Source organism: Sus scrofa, chromosome 6 (assembly GCF_000003025.6).
Source record: "Sus scrofa isolate TJ Tabasco breed Duroc chromosome 6, Sscrofa11.1, whole genome shotgun sequence".
In the NCBI taxonomy this organism is placed as follows: domain Eukaryota; kingdom Metazoa; phylum Chordata; class Mammalia; order Artiodactyla; family Suidae; genus Sus; species Sus scrofa.
Genome location: NC_010448.4, coordinates 69,891,451 through 69,911,624, shown reverse-complemented (window position 1 = coordinate 69,911,624; position 20,174 = coordinate 69,891,451). Strand labels below are relative to the sequence as shown.

General features: G+C 50.0%; 1 long non-coding RNA gene across 1 annotated transcript; it reads left to right on the top strand.

The window, feature by feature from the left end:
* On the top strand, positions 623-19,492 carry LOC110261093. The gene is made up of 3 exons (XR_002344885.1): positions 623-1,338; positions 4,276-4,365; positions 18,534-19,492. It is a non-coding gene; the product is annotated as an uncharacterized LOC110261093 (long non-coding RNA).

The window sequence follows — 20,174 nt, the reverse complement described above, 5'->3', positions numbered from 1 at the left end:
TGGCTCAGCGGTTAATGAACCCGACTAGGATCCATGAGGATGTGGGTTCCATCCCTGGCCTCGCTCAATGGGTTAGGGATCCGGCATTGCTGTGGCTGTGGTGTAGGCCGGTGGCTGTAGCTCCAATTTAACCCCTAGCCTGGGAATGTCCATATGCCACAGGTGTGGCCCTAAAAAGAAAAAGGAAAAAAAAAGAAATAGATGGGTGAATGGTATGGTATGTGAATTATAGCTTTTTTTTGTTTTTTGTTTATTTATTTATTTTTTTACTCAAATAAATTTATCACGTCTATATTTGTATAATGATCATAACAATCTGATTTCACAGGATTTCCATCCCAACCAATTTCTTTTTCTTTTTCTTTTTTTTGTCTTTTTGCCTTTTTCTAGGGCCACTCCCGAGACATATGGAGGTTCCCAGGCTAGGGGTCTAATCAGAGCTGTAGCTGCCAGCCTAGGCCAGAGCCACAGCAACGCAGGATCCGAGCCGAGTCTGCGACCCACACCACAGCTCAACGGCAACGCCGGATCCTTAACCCACTGAGCAAGGCCAGGGATCGAACCCGCAACCTCATGGTTCCTAGTCGGATTCGTTAACCACTGAGCCACGATGGGAACTCCATGAATTATAGCTTGATAACACTATTACAAAAACAAAAACAAAAACAAAAACAAAAGAATACCCTTACTGATTGTTTTAAGGCAATAACCATTGAGATGAGTAAGAGTCACTGTGACTTTCAGGTCGATTCAGAGTTACAGGGTTAATAGCGATGACACTGGGTTTCAGGATGACTCAGGACCAGCCAAGAGGCTTATTCAAAGGTGCCTAGAGCTACTTTTCACAGGGGCTGGCCACGCTCACCTGTGAGGGCTCAGCGGTTGAGCAGGTCACGCACAAAGAAAAGTCACAATTGTTTCAGCTTTGGGCCTTCCCCGCTCTCTACTCTGAGACTCCCTGGGCTTGGAACCTGGGACAGTTTTGCAAGCCACAGAACTTTAGCCCCGTTGGCAGGACACTGCCTCGGAGGGGACACTTTCTGATGCCAGATCCAACGTGGATGTGATTACAGCCCCGGAGTTTAGAAATAGCAGCAAAGTAGCCAAAGAAGTAGGTTCCAGAAGCTAATCTGAGCAGGAGTGTCACACACCCAGAGTCATACGCATCCCTCCTCAATGAGAGTGACCTGTCACAGGGGACACGGCGGGGGCGGGGAGGGGGAGGTGGATTTTCAGAGCAATTACGAAATGTGCATTCTCCCTCCAGCTCCAGCTCTGCCTGCACACCTTGGGCCTTGCCTGGAACTTCTCGCCCGGCGATGGGGCATATCTGGACAGGTCAGTTTGTCCCGTCCACCACCGCTTTACCTTCCCTTAGGCCTCTGGTGGCTTGAATGGTGGCCCTTCCCCAAAAGAGTCTGCCCAGAACCTGTGGATGTGACTTATCTGGAAAAGGGGTCTTTGCAGATGAAATCGAGGCTCTATCTCTATGTGAGCTCTTGGATTTTTTGTCGCTGGCCCTACATCTGATGACCGATGGGTGTTCTCCTAAAAGATAGAGGAAGAGAAGATACACAGAGGAGAAGGCGTGAGAAGCGGAGGCAGAGACTGGGCAGAGGCTGCCCCAGGCGGAGGAGGGCCTGGAGCCACCGGAAACTGCTAGAGGCCCCAAGGTCCTGCCGACACCCTGACTTCGGGCTTCTGGTCTCTAGAGCTAGGAGGGGTTTTCTTTTCTTTCCTTTTTATGTTATTTTCTTTTGTTTTATATAAATATATGTATATTTATTTTTTATTTTTGTTTTTTTGTCTTTTTGCCATTTCTTGGGCCGCTCCTGTGGCACATGGAGGTTCCCAGGCTAGGGGTTGAATAGGAGCTGTAGCTGCCGGCCTACACCACAGCCACGCCAGTTCCCAGCCAACTCTACAACATACACCACTGCTCACAGCAATGCCGGACCCTTAACCCACTGAGCAAGGCCAGGGATCGAACCCGCAACCTCATGGTTCCTAGTCAGATTTGCCAAACACTGCGCCACGACGGGAACTCCTTTTTTGTTGTTGTTGTTTTATATTTTATTTTATTTTATTTTTTTTGCTCAGCGGCATGTGGAAGTTCCCAAGCCAAGGATCAAACCCGCCCCAGAGCAACAACCCAAGATGCTTCAGTGACAGTGCTGGACTTTTAACCTGCTGTGCCCCCAGAGAACTCCTGTAAAATATTTTAAAATAAATCCAGGAGTTCCCATCATGGCTCGGCAATAATGAAACTGACTAGAGGACATGGGTTCAATCCCTGGCCTCGCTCAGTGGGTTAAGGGTCCGGCATTGCTGTGAGCAGTGGTGTATGTTGTAGAGTTGGCTGGGAACTGGCGTGGCTGTGGTGTAGGCCAGCAGCTGTAGCTCCGATTCAACCCCTAGCCTGGGAACCTCCATATGCCTTGTCTATGGCCCTAAAAAGGCAAATAAATAAATAAATAAATATATAAATCAATAAATAAAGCAACAACATGGGGAGTTCCCTGGTGGTCTAGTGGTTAGGGTTTGGTGCTTTTGCCGCTGCGGCCCAAGTTCAGTCCTGGGTCTGAGAAATGAGATTCCACATCAAGCTGTTGCTCGCTGCAGCCCAATAAAGGCGCGGGGGCCGGGGGGGGGGCAGAATTCCCTGATGGCCTAGCAGGTTAAGGATCTGGTATTGTCACTGCTGTGATAAGGGTTCAATCTCTGGCCCAGGAACTTCTGCTTGCCATGGGCGTGGTCAAACAAAGAAAAGCAGCGTTTACCATGTGGCAGAGGCTATGCAAGCTAAGCATTAATAGTTACCCCGTCCAATCCTTGGAATAACCTGCGCAGTGGACATGGTTTCCCCATTTCACCCACGTGGGAGGGAGATGCAATGGGAGGCTATGCCGGTCGTGGCCAGCAGGGACCTGGCGTGAGGTCAGCGCCCCCAGCTCCTGCCCTTGGCCACCTAATACTCAAGCACTGGGGCCCTAACTCCTATTGCCTCTGGCCTGATCTGGCCTGTCCCGAGAGCTTCCATTCAGTGCCCCAGCCAGCATGGCAGGGACCTGAGGGCCTAGAGGGAGGGGTTGGGGGGAGGGGGCCTCAAAGGGTTAAACCCAAACCTCAGTGGCCAGGTCTGGAAGTGGTCCCGGGGGTCTCCTACTGCCCCGCCCAGAAGGTTCTCTCTCTTGGCAACTCTTCCTGCCCTTGCCAATCCCTAAGGATCCCTAAGGACTCTAGTCAGGAGAAGGATGCTTAGGCAGGCTGGGCACGGGATGTCAGGGGTCCCTGAGAGCCTCTTCTTCTGGAACAGGGAGATGCTGAGTCTCACCTGGATGGTGACATGCAGTTCGGCCAGTGGCTTCATGTTGATGCCTGGAAGCAGGAGTGATGGCAGGATGTGGACAGCTTGGCAGGGCACGGGTAGGGCCTGTGAGAAGGAACAGGGTTGAGACAGTGAACAGGGGCAAGTGGGTTCACTGAGACCCTCTGAAGGTAGGGACTGCTTGTCGCCACACACAGCCACGGCCACAGCTTCTAAGGACTGATGACGCTTGGGAGGTGGCCTAGGTGCACCCCTCCTCTCTCATCCTTTGGGCCCAGAAGAAAACAGCATTGGTGATCTTTTTGTTTTATTTATTGACTTTTTTCTTCGTAGGCACCTGTGGCATGTGGAGGTTCCCAGGGTAGGGGTCAAATCAGAGCTGCAGCTGCCAGCCTCCACCATAGCCATAGCAACCCTGGATCCTTAACCCACTGAGCGAGGTCAGGGATCGAACCCACATCCTCATGGATATTAGTCAGATTCTTCACCTACCGAGCCCCAATGGGAACACCACATGGGTGGTTAAAAAACATTTCATATCAACGATCCTTTCATTAAAAAAAAGAAAAAACCCGCCAAAACCCAAATCCAAAAAACATTTCCTAATAAAGTAAACAAGCTTGGGACCAAGGGCTCCATAGGACACACGTTCAAGGAGAGTAACATTAGCCCCGTGACCTTTCCCACGCTGGCCTCCTGGGAGCCCGTCCACCTGTCCGGCCAGAGCACGTGCACCCATGAAAGTCCCCCGAGCCACCTCCCATCGCTCCCTCCTCCTCTGCCGGGTGACAACAGAGGCCCAGGTGGGACGGGCTGTCCGCACTGGCTCCTCTGGGGCTGGGGCCAGCACAGCACCGTTATTTATAAGCACTGGCTGTCGCTGGCACTCCTGAATCAGACGGATTTGTTTGCATCTCGGTTGCCAAGTTCTTTTTTTCTTTTCCCAGCGAGAACCTGAATCTGAACATTGCCTGGGAAGCCCAGAATCAAATCCCCGGGTCAATACTTGCTCGACACCCACTGTCCAGTTTAAGAAGGTACGCAGGTGTGGTTCCTCTTCCACTACCCCCCGGGGGGGCACCCACAGTCGGCCTGTGGGGGTGGGGGGGCCCCCTCCAAGGGCGTCTGCTTAGAACTTGTCCTCAGTTGTGTCCTTTGCAGAGACGGATATGTCAGAGCTTCGTTGTTTTTTGAAAAGTGGACCCATGTCCCTGGAGAAAGGGCGTCCAGCACAGACACTGCCGGGCTCGGGGCTGCATGGTGGCTTCCACGGGCCCTGGGAACTTCTGCGTTCCTGGGTCCCTTCCTTCATTAGAAAAAATATTAAAAATGGTATCTTTTTTTTTTTTGTCTTTTTGCCTTTTCTTGGGCCGCTCCCGTGTCATATGGACGTTCCCAGGTTAGGGGTCGAATTGGAGCCATAGCCCCCGGCCTACGCCAGAGCCACAGCAACGCAGGATCCGATCCGCGTCTGCGACCTACACCACAGCTCACGGCAACGCCGGATCGTTAACCCACTGAGCAAGGGCGGGGATCAAACCCGCAACCTCATGGTTCCTAGTCGGAATCATTAACCACTGTGCCACGACGGGAACTCCCTAAAAATGGTATCTTATAAGAGTTTCCTTGTGACTGAGCCGGTTAAGGATCTGACATTGTCACTATGGTGGCTCAGGTCACTGCTGGGGCACAAGTTCCCTCCTCAGTCTGGGAACGTTTGCATGCTGCAGGAGCAGCCCCCCAAAATTATTTATTTATTTGTTTGTTTATTTATTCTTTGTAACCAAAATGTGTGTATTGGGATCCTTTCCCATTCATCTTGATTCAGGGCATTTCAGTGCTGCTTCCCCCGAAGGACCATCCTTCTGTTCACCTTGCTTTTCCTCCTGTGTGCTGGCAGAGGACAGGCGAGCACAACACACGAAACTGTTGGTGCAAGGCTAAGATGCTGCTTGAGGGAGTTCCCGTCGTGGCTCAGCGGTTAATGAATCCGACTAGGAACCATGAGGTTGTGGGTTCAGTCCCTGGCCTTGCTTAGTGGGTTAAGCATCTGGCGTTGCCATGAGCTGTGGTGTAGGTTGCAGATGCGGCTCGGATCCCAAGTTGCTGTGGCTCTGGCATAGGCCGGTGGCTACGGCTCTGATTCGACCCCTAGCCTGGGAATCTCCATCTCCATATGCCACGGGAGCGGCCCAAGAAATGGCAAATAGACGAAAAAAATAAAATAAAAAAAGAATCCAGCTAGTCTCCACAAGGACATGGGTTCGATCCCTGGCCTTGCTCAGCGGGTTAAGGATCTGGTGCTGCCATGAGCTGTGGTGTAGATCGGAGATGCGGCTCGGATCCCGCGTTGCTGTGACTGTGGTGTAGGCTGGCAGCTGTAGCTCCGATCAGACGCTTAGCCTGGGACCCTCCATATGCTGCAGGGGCAGCTGTATATAGACGGCATTTGATTTTATAGCATTCTGGGCATTTCACACCCAGGAAATAGGAATTGGGGCTCTGTACCGGGTGCTGCTTTTGTGTTTCCTTTTCTCTGGAGAGCGTTGAAGGAGATCCTTTGTGAGAGTCATGTGATTTTTTTTATCTCTCTATTTTTTTTTTTTTTTGGCTGCCCTGAGTTCCTGGGCCAGGGATCCGATCCAAGCAGTCAGGACCTAAGCCACAGCTGTGGCAATGCTGGATTCTTAACCCACAGTGCTGGGCCGGGGATCAAACCTACGTCCTAGTGCTCCTAAGATGCCGAGGATTCCGTAGTGCCACAGTGGGAACTCCGAGAGAGGCATGCTCTCATGGGAAGGTTGTCACCACTGGCAAAGGTAAAATATGTGTTTTATAACCGTGTTGGTATAAAGATAAAAACATAATTCTGGCTGGATTTGCTGGTATATATTTATTATTAACATAGTCTCTATTTTCTTCTGATTTTTGTAAAGTAATTGAGCCATTTTTGTGGGCTCCTGAAAGCCCCAGGGCCCGGGGACTCCTGCTGGGCCTCCTTCCCATGGCTGTATTAGTCTTTGATGATTGTTGGTATCCAGGTTTTTTGGGGCTAAGCGATTTACCCACAAAGTTGAATTTCTGCTCTGCCAAAGGCCCCTGGGGTGGGTAGCCTTGCTCCCCTAAACCCACAGATGTGGAGGCTGAGAAATGAGGTGACTGGTCCAAGGTCAGGCACAGCTGGGGCTGAGCCCAGGGCTCGCCACACCCACAGCCACAGCACCTGTGCCACGGTCACTGCCAGGAATAGAAAGAACAGTACAGAAGGAACCATAGGGCTGCGGCCGCATCTGGGGCCCCGCTCTGCTTTCCCACCCCTTCCCTTGACACTGCTGGGCTCAATGTCCTCGGTGTTGCTCAGTCAGTACCCAAGGCAGCTGGCACCCTCCAGCTTCTGCTATCTCAGGCCCAGGGCCACTGTCCCATGACAATCAGTCAAAGGCATCCCTTCCTCAAGACCCTTGATTGTCAGGAAACTGGTGCACTGACCGTACCCATTTGTGGCATGTCCGGGATGTGAATGGTTCTCCCTCTGATGTGTCAGGGGCATATCCTGCCCAACCTTTCAGGGTGGCCCCGTGTCCAGGACTCTCATGCCCCAGCACCACTATCTGCTTTCAAGGATCCTTTAAATGATGATCGGCCAGTCCTGGTAGAAAGCTAGAGATTAAAGTGTTTGCAGGGGATTTCCCATCGTGGCTCAGTGATTAACGAATCCGACCAGGAACCATGAGGTTGTGGGTTTGATCCCTGCCCTTGCTCAATGGGTTAAGGATCTGGTATTGCCGTGAGCTGTGGTGCAGGTTGAAGATGTGGCTCTGATTCTGCATTGCTGTGGCTGTGGTCTAGGCCAGAGGCTACAGCTCCGATTAGACCCCTAGCCTGGGAACCTCCATATGCATGGGAGTGGCCCTAGAAAAGGCAAAAAGACCAAAAAAAAAAAAAAAAAAAAAGTTTGCAGTAGAAAGGAGGGGGCTGGGAGAAAGTTTTCAGACTGGCACCAGAAAGAGGGTTAAGGGGATGCAGTTGGAGCTGAAAGAAGAAGCCCAGGCTGCCTGGTGGACATCGTGGCCACATAGGGACCTGCACTACACTCTTTTAGGGAGTGGTACTTGGGGTCAGGAACATCCAACATAGTATGAGCCAAAAGTGAGCCTTGGAACATCCATCAAGTGGTACAAAAGGAAAGATGAAGGCAAAGTTAAGTCTGCCTGGGCATAAAGGACAACCAAGAAAGGCTTAGAGAAAGAGAAAATATGAGCTGGATTTTGCAGGATGAATAGGAGTTCGCTGTGCCAAGAATCCAGGAAGAACATTTAAAAAGATGTGTAGAAGAGAAGCAATAGAGAGGCTGAAGACTCTGGAACTTCCAAAGACTCCCGTGTCACCCGTATTCTGGCACAGAAACCCCACCCCCCATGTTACAGTGTTGGTTTTTTTTTACTGACATCTCTTTCCCACTGCACTGCAGGCTCCTGAGAGCAGGGCCTGGGTCTAGTTTGGCTTGTATTTCAGAACCAGGCTTTGGGCCTGGCATAAAGGGGATCTTGGTAAATATGTATAGGATGAATGCACTACCTAGAGATTTATTGTCTGTTGCAGCAGAGTTTAAGGGGCTGGGGATTAGAATGGGAAAGTAAGAGGAAGCAAGTCTGAAAAGATCAGCTGCAGACATTGTGTGGGCCTAGGGGCTCTGCCCTGGCATCTGTGTTTCACCAGGTAGGGATGTAGAGTCAACAGAAGGGTGATCCAGACCTGCCTAGGTGGGGTGGTCTCCAGTTCAAATGGGAAGAGCCCCAAAATAGCAGAGAAGAGCTGGGGAAATTGTTGGGATTGTAGGCTTCTGGCCATATCTACTTGGTTTAAAATGATAGCAGTCCCACTGAGCGTCTCCCAATTAGAGGCATGAGTCAGGAAGAACATCACAACTTGCTGGGTCAATTTTGTTGGGGTGGGGGGGTATGGCAGCCTATGGGACTTGTAACCTGTCACAAGGTTAGTGCATAAAATTATTCACTCATCACCATGACTAAGTGGGGTTTATTCCAGGTAGGTAAGGTTAGTTCAACATTCAAATGTCAACAAATGTAATCCATCACATCAATGCAAAGAAGAGAAATCACATTGATATGATCCTATCAATAAATGCAGAAAAAGCATTTGATAAAATCCAACATGCATTCATGATTAAAACTCTCATCAAACTGGATAAGGGGGAACCTACTCAATTTGGTTAAAAAAAATCTGCAAAAACCTACAGCTGACATCATATTTAATAATGAGAAGCTTGAAGCTTTCCTGCTAAGATCAGGAACAAGGCAAGGATGTTCCTGCTCACCACGCCTTTTCAACATGGTGCTGGAAATCCTGGCCAATGCAATAAGATAAGAAAAGGAAATAAAATGTATATGGGTTGGGAGCAAGGAAGAACGAAACTGTCTTTACTCACAGATGACATGGTTGTCTATGTAGAAAATCTGAAGGGATCAACAAAAAAATCCTGGAACTAATAAGCAATTTTAGCATGGTTTCAGGATAAAAAGTTAATATGTAAGTCAATTGCTTTCCTGAATACCAGCAATAAACAGCTCGAACGGAAATTTAAAAAATACATTAATATTTATATTAGCAGCCCCCTCAAGGAAATACTTCTGTGTAAATCAAACCCAGATCTACATGAGGAAAACTACAAGACCCTGATGAAAGATATCAACTTGGAGCAATTTCCATGTTTATGGCAGGAAGACAATATTATCAAGATGTCAGCTCTTCTTAAGTTGATCGACAGATTCCACATGATGCCAATTAAAGTGCCAGTGTTATTTTATGGCTGTCAGTGAGCTGATTCTAAAGTTTGTGTGGAGGCGTTCCTGCTGTGGCACAGTGGTATAAGGATCTGACTGCAGTGGCTTGGATCACTGTGGAGGCAAGGGTTTGATCCCTGGCCCCGGGAACTTCCACATGCTGCTGGAATGTTCAAAACCAAAAGAAAACAAAACAACAGCAACAAGACAACCCCAAACAACAACAACAACAAAACAACAATGAGATATCAGCATACACCTATCAGAACAGCTAAAATCCAGATGTCTGAGAACACCAAATACTGGTGAGGATACGGAGCAGCGGGAGCCTCATTCAGGGCTGGAGGGGATGCAAAATGGGGCAGCCACTTTGGGAGCCACTTTGGCAGTGTCTTATGAAACTAAACATCCTCTTACCAGCATAATCCAGTAATTGCCGTCCTTAGTACATCCCCAAATGAACTGAAAACTTACATCCACACAAAACCCTGCACACGGATGTTTAGAATAGCTTTATTCATAGTTGCCCCAAACTTGAAAGCAACCAAGATGTCCTTCAGTAGGTGAGTGGATACATGAACTGGAGAACCTTCAGACAGGAGGGTGCTAGTCAAGGTTAGAGAGAAATGAGTTATCAAGCCATGAAAAGATAGGGGAAACGTAAAACAATGTTGCTAAGTACAGAAGCCAGTCTGGAAAGGCTATATACTTTATGACTCCAAATACATCTATGACATTCTGGAAAAGGTAAAACCACGGAGATGGTAAACAGATCAGTGGTTGCCAGGAGATGGGGAGGGGAGAGGGGTTACTAGGAGGACCGGGCACTTTTAGGCACTGAAACTGCTCTGTGTGATACTACGATGGTGTTTATCATTCTACATTTGTCAAAACCCATCAAATGTGCTGCACCAAGAATGAACCCCAGGAGTTCCCGTGGTGGCGCAGTGGTTAACGAATCTGACAAGGAACGATGAGGTTGCGGGTTCGATCGCTGCCCTTGCTCAGTGGATTAAGGATCCAGCATTGCCGTGAGCTGTGGTGTAGGTCGCAGATGCGGCTTGGATCTCACGTTGCTGTGTCTCTGGCGTAGGCCAGCAGCTGCAGCTCCAATGAGACCCCTAGCCTGGGAACCTCCATATGCCGCAGGAGCAGCCCAAGAAACGGCAAAAAGACAAAAAGACAAAAAAAAAAAAAAAAAAAAGAATGAACCCCAAAGTGACGTATGAACTTTGGGTGATGATGTTTCATCTTAGGGTCACTGATTGTAGTAAAGGTACCACTTTGGTGGGAGATGCTGATAGTGAGAGGCCGAGAGTGTGAGGGAGAGGGAGTGAAAGAAATTGCGGAACATTCTGCTTAATTTTGTTGTGAACCTAAACCTGTTCTAAAAATAATGGTCTTGGAGTTCCCGTTATGGCTCAGCAGGTTAAGAATCCAGCTAGTATCCATGAGAATGTGGGTTTGAACCCCAGCGTCTCTCAATGGGTTAAGGATCTGGCGTTGCTGCAAGCTGCAGTTGCAGATGTGGCCGGGCTTTGTGTGGCTGTGGCTGTGGTGTAGGCCGGCACCTGCAGCTCCGATTCGCCCCTAGCCTGGGAATTTCCATATGCTGCAGGTGTGGCCATAAAAAGAAAAAAAGTTGTCTTTTAATAATAATAATTAAAAAGTTTTAATAATAAAAACACTTTTTATTTATTTTTAAGGGCTGCATCCATGGCATATAGAAGTTTCCAGGATAGGGGTGAAATGGAGGCTGCAGCTACTGGCCTAAGCCACAGCCACAGCAACACCAGATTTGAGGTGCATCTGTGAGCTACACTGCAGCCCTTGGCAACGCCAGATCCTTAGCCCACTGAGCGGGACCAGGGATCAAACCCTAGTCCTCATGGATACTAGTGAGTTTGTTACCGCCGAGCCTAAAACTAGTTTAAAATAGTATTTTCACAAATTATTCACTCGCCAAAAACATGTGTCAGTTCCCCGAGGTCCTGGTGGGACCTCTGCGCCCCCTGGTGGACTCATGGGGAGCGGCCGCTCTGGCCGGGTTCCTGGGCTAGGGCCGCTCTGGCCCCTGCTGCAGTGGGCGCTTCGATTTACTGATCAAGTGTCCCCCAAAGTGGCCGTGCTGAGTTTTCTCCCAGCTTCCTCTCTCCTGGGTCCTGGGCTCGCCAGCCCCAGGATAGGATTGGTGGGGTTGGGGGGTGGGCGGTGGCAGGAATGTGCTCTAAACCCTTCGTCTCACGTACAACACCCGTATCCGGGATGGATACCCCTAGCCCTTCTCCCCCATCTGCGTCCATCCATCCACCTGCATCCAGTCTCTCTCAGTGCACATCCCCAGAGGTGGAAGCCCCCCTACCCCAAAGCCCAGTCCACTAAGCCAAACTGCGAGGTCCTCTCTTGGCGCCTTCCATCCAGGGGCAAGAAGTCCATGCAAAGGGCTCTGCCACCTCGCTTTTAATTTAAAAAGATGTTTGTTTGTTTTTTGTCTTTTTCTAGGGCTACCCCTGTGGCATATGGAGGTTCCCAGGCTAGGGGTCTAATCGGAGCTGTAGCCACTGGCCTATGCCACAGCCATAGCAATGTGGGATCCGAGCCACATCTGCGACCTACACCACAGTTCACCGCAATGCCGGATCGTTAACCCACTGAGCAAGGCCAGGGATCGAACCCGCAACCTCATGGTTCCTAGTCAGATTTGTTAACCACTGAGCACGATGGGAACTCCTAATTAAAAAAAAAGTTTTAGAAATTAATTTATTTGTTAATGGCCATACTCATGGCATATGGAAGTTCCCGGGACAGGGACTAAATCCAAGCCACAGCTGTGACCTACAGCACCTCTGGATCCTTAACCCACTGTGCAACAGTGGGCACTCCCTCACCTGGTTCTTGAGGGAGGCTGTGGGCCAGCACTTGGAGGGGATCTATTCCCTCCCATCTCTTCCAGCAGTGACAAATAAGGATAAAAAAATTGGCAAAGTATGGGTTTTATTTTTTATTTTTTTGGTCTTTTTGCCATTTCTTGGGCCGCTCCCACGGCATATGGAGGTTCCCAGGCTAGAGGTCAAATCGGAGCTGTAGCTGCCAGCCTACGCCAGAGCCACAGCAACGTGGGATCCGAGCCGTGTCTGCAACCTACACCACAGCTCACGGCAACGCCGGATCGTTAACCCACTGAGCAAGGGCAGGAACTGAACCCGCAACCTCATGGTTCCTAGTTGGATTCGTTAACCACTGCGCCATGACGGGAACTCCAAAGTATGGGTTTTAAATTCCCAAGTTGATGGGACTTCTGTTTAATTCATGGAAGGAAGAAATTAAGAGAAAGTGATACTGTCCCGGTGAAGTAATTGATTGGTCATTAGGGGGAAATTCTAGATTCCATTTAAAAAACCCTATGAGGTGAGCTGTTTGTAAGGATGAAGTATTTTTATTAATCACATCTTTCTGAATGATTTTTCTGGTGCTGTGCTCAAATAGCTGGTGGCATCTTTCATGTCCATATGCCCTCAGCCCCAGTCCAGCTACAGCGCCACCCCTGAGCCCTCTGTGGGGGGAGTTCTGGAGCCTCCATCCACCTGGCCATCAGTATCTCAGTACAGGTGGCCATCCAAGGCCATCCAAGGCCATCCAAGGCCATCCTGAGCGTGAGTGGGTTCTGGAGGAAACTGCTGACTGGAAGCTGAATGGATGCAGACCCCCCACCGGTGGGGAGAGCAGAGTGGAAACCGTGGCGACCCCTGTGTGTCTATGTTTGGGGTTTCTTCAACAAATAAGTTGCAAGAGAACGGAGAACCTATAGATAAAGAGAAATTTAAATGTCAGCACAACTAGTCTCAGTGGATCCGGTTCATGCAATCTGTTAGAAAAAGAAAGCAATGCTTTGAGGAGGCTGTTGATAATAGGACACAATAATTATGATGAAGAAAAAAAATTCTTTTTTTTCTTTTTAGACCCTGAGCAAGGCCAGGGATTGAACCCTCATCCTCATGGATATGAGTCTGATTCTTAACCTGATGAGTCACAATGGGAACTGTGGTTTTTTTCTTTTTTTCTTTTTCTTTTTTTTTCAAAAAAAAGGATCACCCGGGGGCTAGGGTTGACTTTCTTTGGGTCGGTCACTGAGAGGCACCCCTGTGGGCTGGGAAGTGTGTGCCCGGCTGTTGAGACTGGTCCAGCCCCCAGCTCCCTCTGGTTGCCCCTTTCTGAGGCTCAGTCCCCCGTGTCCACCAGGGGGCAGCCGAGACCACATTAATGGACCCAGAGCCGCCCACTGGATGGGGCTCTGCCTGGTCCTCCAGCTTTTTCCCACTGCATCCTAGACTTGCTGAGATTTCAGATTCCTCTGTGGGGGAGAGATTGGGTACAAACCTAAGAGATGTGCCTGAGGTCCAGGCAAGTGAGGGCCGAGATGGCAGAAATGTCGCTGAAAACTTGTCGATGAAACTTGGGCTTTCCTGCTGTTTTCTTCCGAGAATTTTATTTCCCTGACTTCTGTCCCAGAGTTTCTCTGGTCTCCCTTGTTGGTTTTTTTTTTTTTAACATTTTTTTTGGGGGGGGATAAAATTTACCTAGCATGCAGTTCACCCAGGCTATCCTTTTTAGTATATTTACAGATGTATGAAACTGTCACCTCCTTTTTTAGGGGGTGAAGTAGGAAAGAGTAGCTTTATTGCCCTGCCAGGCAAAGGGGGACACAGCAGTCTAGTGCCCTCAAAACTGTGTCCCCACTGTCACTGCCCTCAATGTTCCTTACTTGAGAATTTTTTTTGGGGGGGGAGGGGCATGTAGATGTTCCCGGGCCAGGGATTGAACCTGTGCCACAACAGTGAGAACGTCAGATCCTTAACCTGCTATGTCAAAAGGGAACTCCTAGTTTTTTTTTTTAATCAACTCAAAAGGAAACTGTGTACCACTTAGCTACCCCCAACTCTCTTCTGTTCCCCTGTCCCCAGCCCTAAGTCACCACCTATGTCCTTTCTGTCTGTAGATTTCTCTGTGCTGGACATTTCCTGTGGTTTCAGTGAGTGAGGCGGCTTCTTTCTCTCGACCTCTGGAAGAGAGAGCAGCATTTAGAGGAGCCCCGGGGCCTCCTGCCTTCCCCTCCGTGAGCTTGATTCAGAACATGGAAGCTGGATGTCGCCGTGGTCTTCTCTAGACTGTGCGATGAAACTGGCTGCTCCAAAGTTAGCGTCTAAAGAAATTGGGATTCTCTTGTTCCTACCCACCAGGACACACACAAGGAATTAGAGCAGGGTGGGTGATGAGCAGTAAGAGTTCAAAAAGGCCCCATCCACCCTCACCCAAGGTCGGGGGATTAATTAGATTAGACAGTGGTGCAGCCCCTTTGGAAAATGAGCTGGCAGTTCCTCAAAACGTTAAACGTGGAGTCACCACGTGATCTGGCCGTTCCACGACTAGGTTTCTAGCCAAGAGAATTGAAACCATTCGTCTAGGAGTTCCCATTATGGCTCAGTGGTTAACGAACCCAACTAGGATCCATGAGGATGCGGGTTCGAACCCTGGCCTTGCTCAGTGGGTTAAGGATCCGGTGTTGCCGTGGCTGTGGTGTAGGTCATCGCAGATACGGCTCGGATCCCGCGTTGCTGTGGCTGTGGTGTAGGGCAGCAGCTACAGCTCCAATTTGACCCCTAGCCTGGGAACCTCCATATGCCTCGAGTGCGGCCCTAAAAAGCAAAAAAAAAAAAAAAAAAAAAAAAGGCCACGTTCTAACCCTGGGACTGGCAAGTATGTCACCTTACATGGTAAAAGGGCCTTTTGCAGATGTGATCAAGTTAAGGGTCTCGGGACAAGGAGACATCCTGTGTTGTCTGGGATATAACTAGATGCAGTTTCAAGTGTCCTTTTAAGAGGGAGCCATAACACAACTTTCTAAGTCAACTGTACTCCAATAAACATTTATTTCAGGAGGTCCTGCTGTGGTACAATGGGATCAGCGGTGTCTCTGCAGCAGCTGGATGCAGGTTTGATCCCCGGCCCGGCGCAGCGTGTTAAAGGATCTGGTGTTGCTGCAGCAGCAGCTCAGTTCTGATCCCTGGCCCAGAAACTCCACATGCCATGGGGTGGCCAAAAAAAAAAAAAAAAAAAAAAAATTATTAAAACAAAAAGTCAAAAATTTTTCTAATCCAAAAGAAAAAGAAGAGGAGAGCCAGAAGGAGGTTTGGCCCCAGAGGAGAAGGTGCTGTGACCCCAGAGGCAGAAGTGGAGGGGCCTCGGACCGAGGCAGATGAGTGGCCTCTGGAGCCTCCACCGGGAACCATTCCTCCCCATACTTTTAATTAACTAATTAATTAATTTAGTCTTTTTAGAACCACACCCAAGGCATATGGATGCTCCCAGGCTAGGGGATGAGTTGGAGCTGCAGCTGCCGGCCTACACCGCAGCCGCAGCAATGAGGGATCCGAGCCGTGCCTGCGACCTACACCACAGGTCACGGCAATGCTGGATCCTTAACCCACTGAGTGAGGCCAGGGTTCGAACCTGCGTCCTCACAGATGCTAGTCGGTTTCATGACCACTGAGCCATGATGGGAACTCCCCAACACCTTCATTTTAGCACCAAAAGACTTGTTTTGAACTCCTGGCCTCCAGGACACGCTAGGAGAATAGATTCCTCCTCTTTTAAGCCACTAAGTTTGTGAAGACCTGCTAGAGCAACGTCAGAAAACAAGCATGACCTCCGATCTCTGTGGCTTCATGGCCTTGCCCCTGCTCCCTGAGCCCTCCCTTCTCGTGGTGCTTCGTGGTGGCCTTGGGCTGTTCGCTTAGGCTGCCCCCTCTCTGCTGGGAATACCCTCCCCCCGATAAACCCTCGGTCTGCACTTTTGCCTTGAGTTCTATCCAAAGCCACCTTCTCCGTGGGGCCCACCCTGGCCACGAGACTTAAAAAGGCAGCCCATCCATCCTCCGACCCCAAGCACTTCCTAAATCCTTTGCTTGCTCTGTTTTTCTTGCCGCCAGAGCACTTATGAGTATCACTTTGAACCCAGCATGTTGGTTACTTAGTTACCCTGTTCTTGGAGATGAGACTAAGTGGTTCTGACGGCCAAAGTCAGGTACCACTGATGATAAGCTAAGCTTCCAAAATTAGCCAGCGCAGTGGTTGTTGTTATAGTTGGTGTTTTTTTTGGGGGGGGGCACGTTCAAGGTATGCAAAAGTTCCCGGACCAGGGATTGAACCCATGCCTCAGCAGCGACAAGGCTGGACCTTAACTGCTGGGCCACCAGCAATGCCTGCAACACCGAATTTAAAGCCCGATTTGCATGGGCCTGTGGAAGAGAGGAGGAAGGGGATGGAGGGGACACCATGGGGGACGGCGGGGGGGTCTCCAGGTGGTCATGCTCTGGATGATTGCTCTTCTCTGGTTTCAAAAATGTCTGCAAAAACGTAACACAACCCATTTTCATTTTTTATTATGGAAAATGTTGAGCATATACAAAAGTAGACAGAATATTATCATACGTCTCCATGTCCCTATCAGCCAGCATTTGCCGTGGTCGGCTCTGGCCAGTCTTGTTTGTTTTGCCGTCATCCCCACTCACGCCTCCCTTATCCTGTTTTGTTTTTTTTTGGGGGGGGCACACCCTGGACATATGGAGGTTCCCGGGCTAGAGGTCTGCAGCTGCCAGCCTACACCACAGCCACAGCAACACCAGATCTGAGCTGCATTTGCAACTTACACCACAGCTCACAGCAACGTCGGATCCTTAACTCACTGAGGGAGGCCAGGGATCGAACCCGAGTTCTCAGGGATTCTAGTTGGATTCGTTTCTGCTGTGTCACAATGGGAACTCCCCTATTTTAATCATTTTAAAGTGCATAATTCGATGGCCTCATATGCACTGACCATGGGGTGCAGCCACAACCATCGTTGAGTGCCATACTTTATCATCACCCCAAAACAAAATCCCATACGCATTAAGCAACTGCTTCTGGTTCCTTCTTCCCTCCAGACCCTGGAAATCACTGGTCTGCTTTCTGCTTCTCTGGATTTACCTATTCTGGACACTATACATAAATGGAATCACAGAATCTGTGGCCCTTTGTGTCTGGTTTCTTTCACTGAGCATAACGTTTTCATGGTTCACCTGTGCTGTGGCATCAGCCGGAATGCCATTCCTTTTTATGGCTGAGTAATATTCCATTGTGTGGCTGTGTCACACTCTCATCCAGTGATTTGTCTACGGACAGGTGGGCTCCTTCCTTCTCATGTGAGTGGTGCTGCTATGAACACTTGTGTACAGGGTTTCGTTTGATGGGTTTACTACTGAAGGGGTAGAAGTAAAATCCTGCCTGGGAGACCCAGACATCAGCTGCCAAGTACAGGGAAGTTCTGTGGCCAGAATCTGGAGTTCTCCTTCATTCTCGTCTCAAGAACCAATGGTGTGAGGCAGGTCCTCGGGAAATAGATAAATGAATGCAGTCATTGATGTATAATTTGCTCAGCTTGGACCAGAGGCCAGAGTACATCAGCTGTTTACCATCGGAGGTGGGAGTGTTGAGAGCATGAGTCCATCTTTCCCACAAGTACCAGCCTCGTTGTGTCCTGGGCTGATCAGTCATGAGCATCAAGGGATTACAGGTTCCACAGACAAGTAAGACCTTGGGTCAAAGCCCAGTCTTGCCGCTACTTTTTTTTGCTACTTCTACACTCACGGCATGTGGAAGTCCCCAGGCCAGGGATCAAACCGGCACCACAGCAGTGACCTGAGGTGGTGACAATGCCAGATCCCTAACCCACTGAGCCTCTAGGGTACTCTAATCCTGTTGCTTCTTCCTCTTTTTTTTTTTTTTGTTGTCTTTTTAGCCCCCTCCCCCCGCCCATGGCATATGGAAGTTTCCAGGCTAGGGGTCCAATCCGAGCTTTAGCTGCTGACCTACGCCACAGCCACAGCCACACCAGACCTGAGCTGCATCTGTGACCTACGCTGCATCTGCGACCTCCACCACAGCTCACGGCAACGCTGGATCCCGAACCCACTGAGCGGGACCAGGGATTGAGCTGGATACTAGTAGGGTTTGTTACCTCTGAACCAAGACGGGAATTCCACTACTTCTTGATTGTATGGCCAAACTTGGTTACTACTTAACCTGTCCAACCCCGGGGTCCACTCCTTACATCCACTCCTAGGATGCTTTTTTTTTTTTTTTTTTTTTCTGAGGGAATAAGATGATATGGCCAAGCCCTCCAGCAGCACCTGCCGCATGGAAGATGCTTCAGAGACCTTTGCCCTGGGTGCGGGCATGACCCACAAAGGTGGTCAGGACGGGCCCGGGGCTCCAGGGTTACCCGCTGTGCCCCAAGGCTTTGCTCCTCAGGTTGAATATGCTTCAGGCAGAAGCAGATCCTAACATAAAGCCGTTTCCTCTTCCAGCTTGAAAAAGAGGATCCAGGGAGGGGAGAAATCCCGTGCACAGTGGAGCATGTGATGCTGTGAGTATTGCAAATATGCTCCATCCGGCCAAAATCATGTCTGCAATCAGGGCGATGAGAAGCCCTTGCACGAAAAGAAGCGCCCTTGCCGATAAGAGGATGTTTCTTATCAGGAGAATTTTCTGCGAGGTCTTCACATCTCGAGTCCACCCGCCACTCCGGGGGGAGTTGGGAGGAGAAAAGGCAATAAAAGTGATGAAGAGGCTGGAGGGCTCAGGAGCCAAGACGAAACGACAGCTTGGCCGTCGCACAGATTTAGGGGAGACGCAGCCCCCATCTGGCAGATGGTCCCCGATGGAAGGAGAAGCTGGGAGGGTCTGGGAGGACCGAGGAGGAGTAACGATGGGAGGTTACGCAAGGGAAGTGATAGGCTGATAATCAGGCCGATTTCTGGGCAGAGAGCCTGTTTCGGAGAATGATGGCATTCCAGGCGCCCTGGACTTGCTCTGCGGCTCCATACAGCGAACATTTTAGGAGATCAAAGTCTTAGAAGCTGCTCTGTTGGGAGTGGCTGCCTCCCACCCCCTGCTCAGATGTTTTATCTCCTGTCTCTTTCACATGTTTGGAAACGCCGAGTGCGTTTGTGGCCCAGGATTTCAGGGTGGTGGATGGGACTCTGGCCCCTGAACACAGGCTCCAGGAGAGCTGAGCAAAGAGGAGCAGATGGATGAGCTAGCTGGAGAGCATTTGTATCCGCCCAGGGAGCGAGGGATGGGAGCGGGACCAGGCGAAGGGGGTGTTCTGGGAATACGGGGCAAACAGCTGACACGCTTCTGGCCTCTGGTCTGAGCTGAGCGAACATTTACCTGGTTTCCTCCTGGGCCAGTTTCTTTTTGTTTTGTTTTGTTTTTACAGCCCAACCTGCAGCATATGGAAGTTCCCAGATGAAGGGTTGAATTGGAGCTGCAGCTGCTGGCCTATACCACAGCCACTGCAATGCCAGATCTGAGCCTCATCTGTGACCTACACCACAGCTCACAGCAACACCAGATCCTTAACCCGCTGAACGAGGCCAGGGATGGAACTCACATCCTCATGGGTACCAGTTGGGTCTGTTATCGCTGAGCCACCACGGGAGCTCCCACGGGCCAGTTTCTTCACCTTCTTTGGTTCCTCTGCCCACTGAATCGTGCTGCCTCGATCTTTCTGGCCGACAAGTCAGTGACATGTCTATTGTCTCCTTCATCTGCTCACTGCTGCCTTCAGGGCAGCAGAAGCATTCGCATCCGCATCTCTGGTCCCCTGATGCGCTGGTGAGGAAACTGAGGCGAGTGACTTGATCAGAGGCAGCGGGCGCGCCCAGACCTCACACATGGGATGCAGGCACCACGGTGCGGGACCTCACGCCCATGACATGTTCGGCACTTTGCTGAACTCTAGAAGCTTCCTTCTGGAAGGAGATGGGGGTGGCTGGGGGCTGGCAGGGGTTGGAGAACTGAGGCCAGGAAGCAAATCTCTCCTTAGACTTGGTGCTTGGGGGCTCAAGCAGTAAAGGGAAGAGCATCTAATTGCAACTGTGTATTGAGAGAGGCTTCTCAGAAGTGGGATGCTGGAACTGGGTCTTCAAAACAAACAAGTGTTG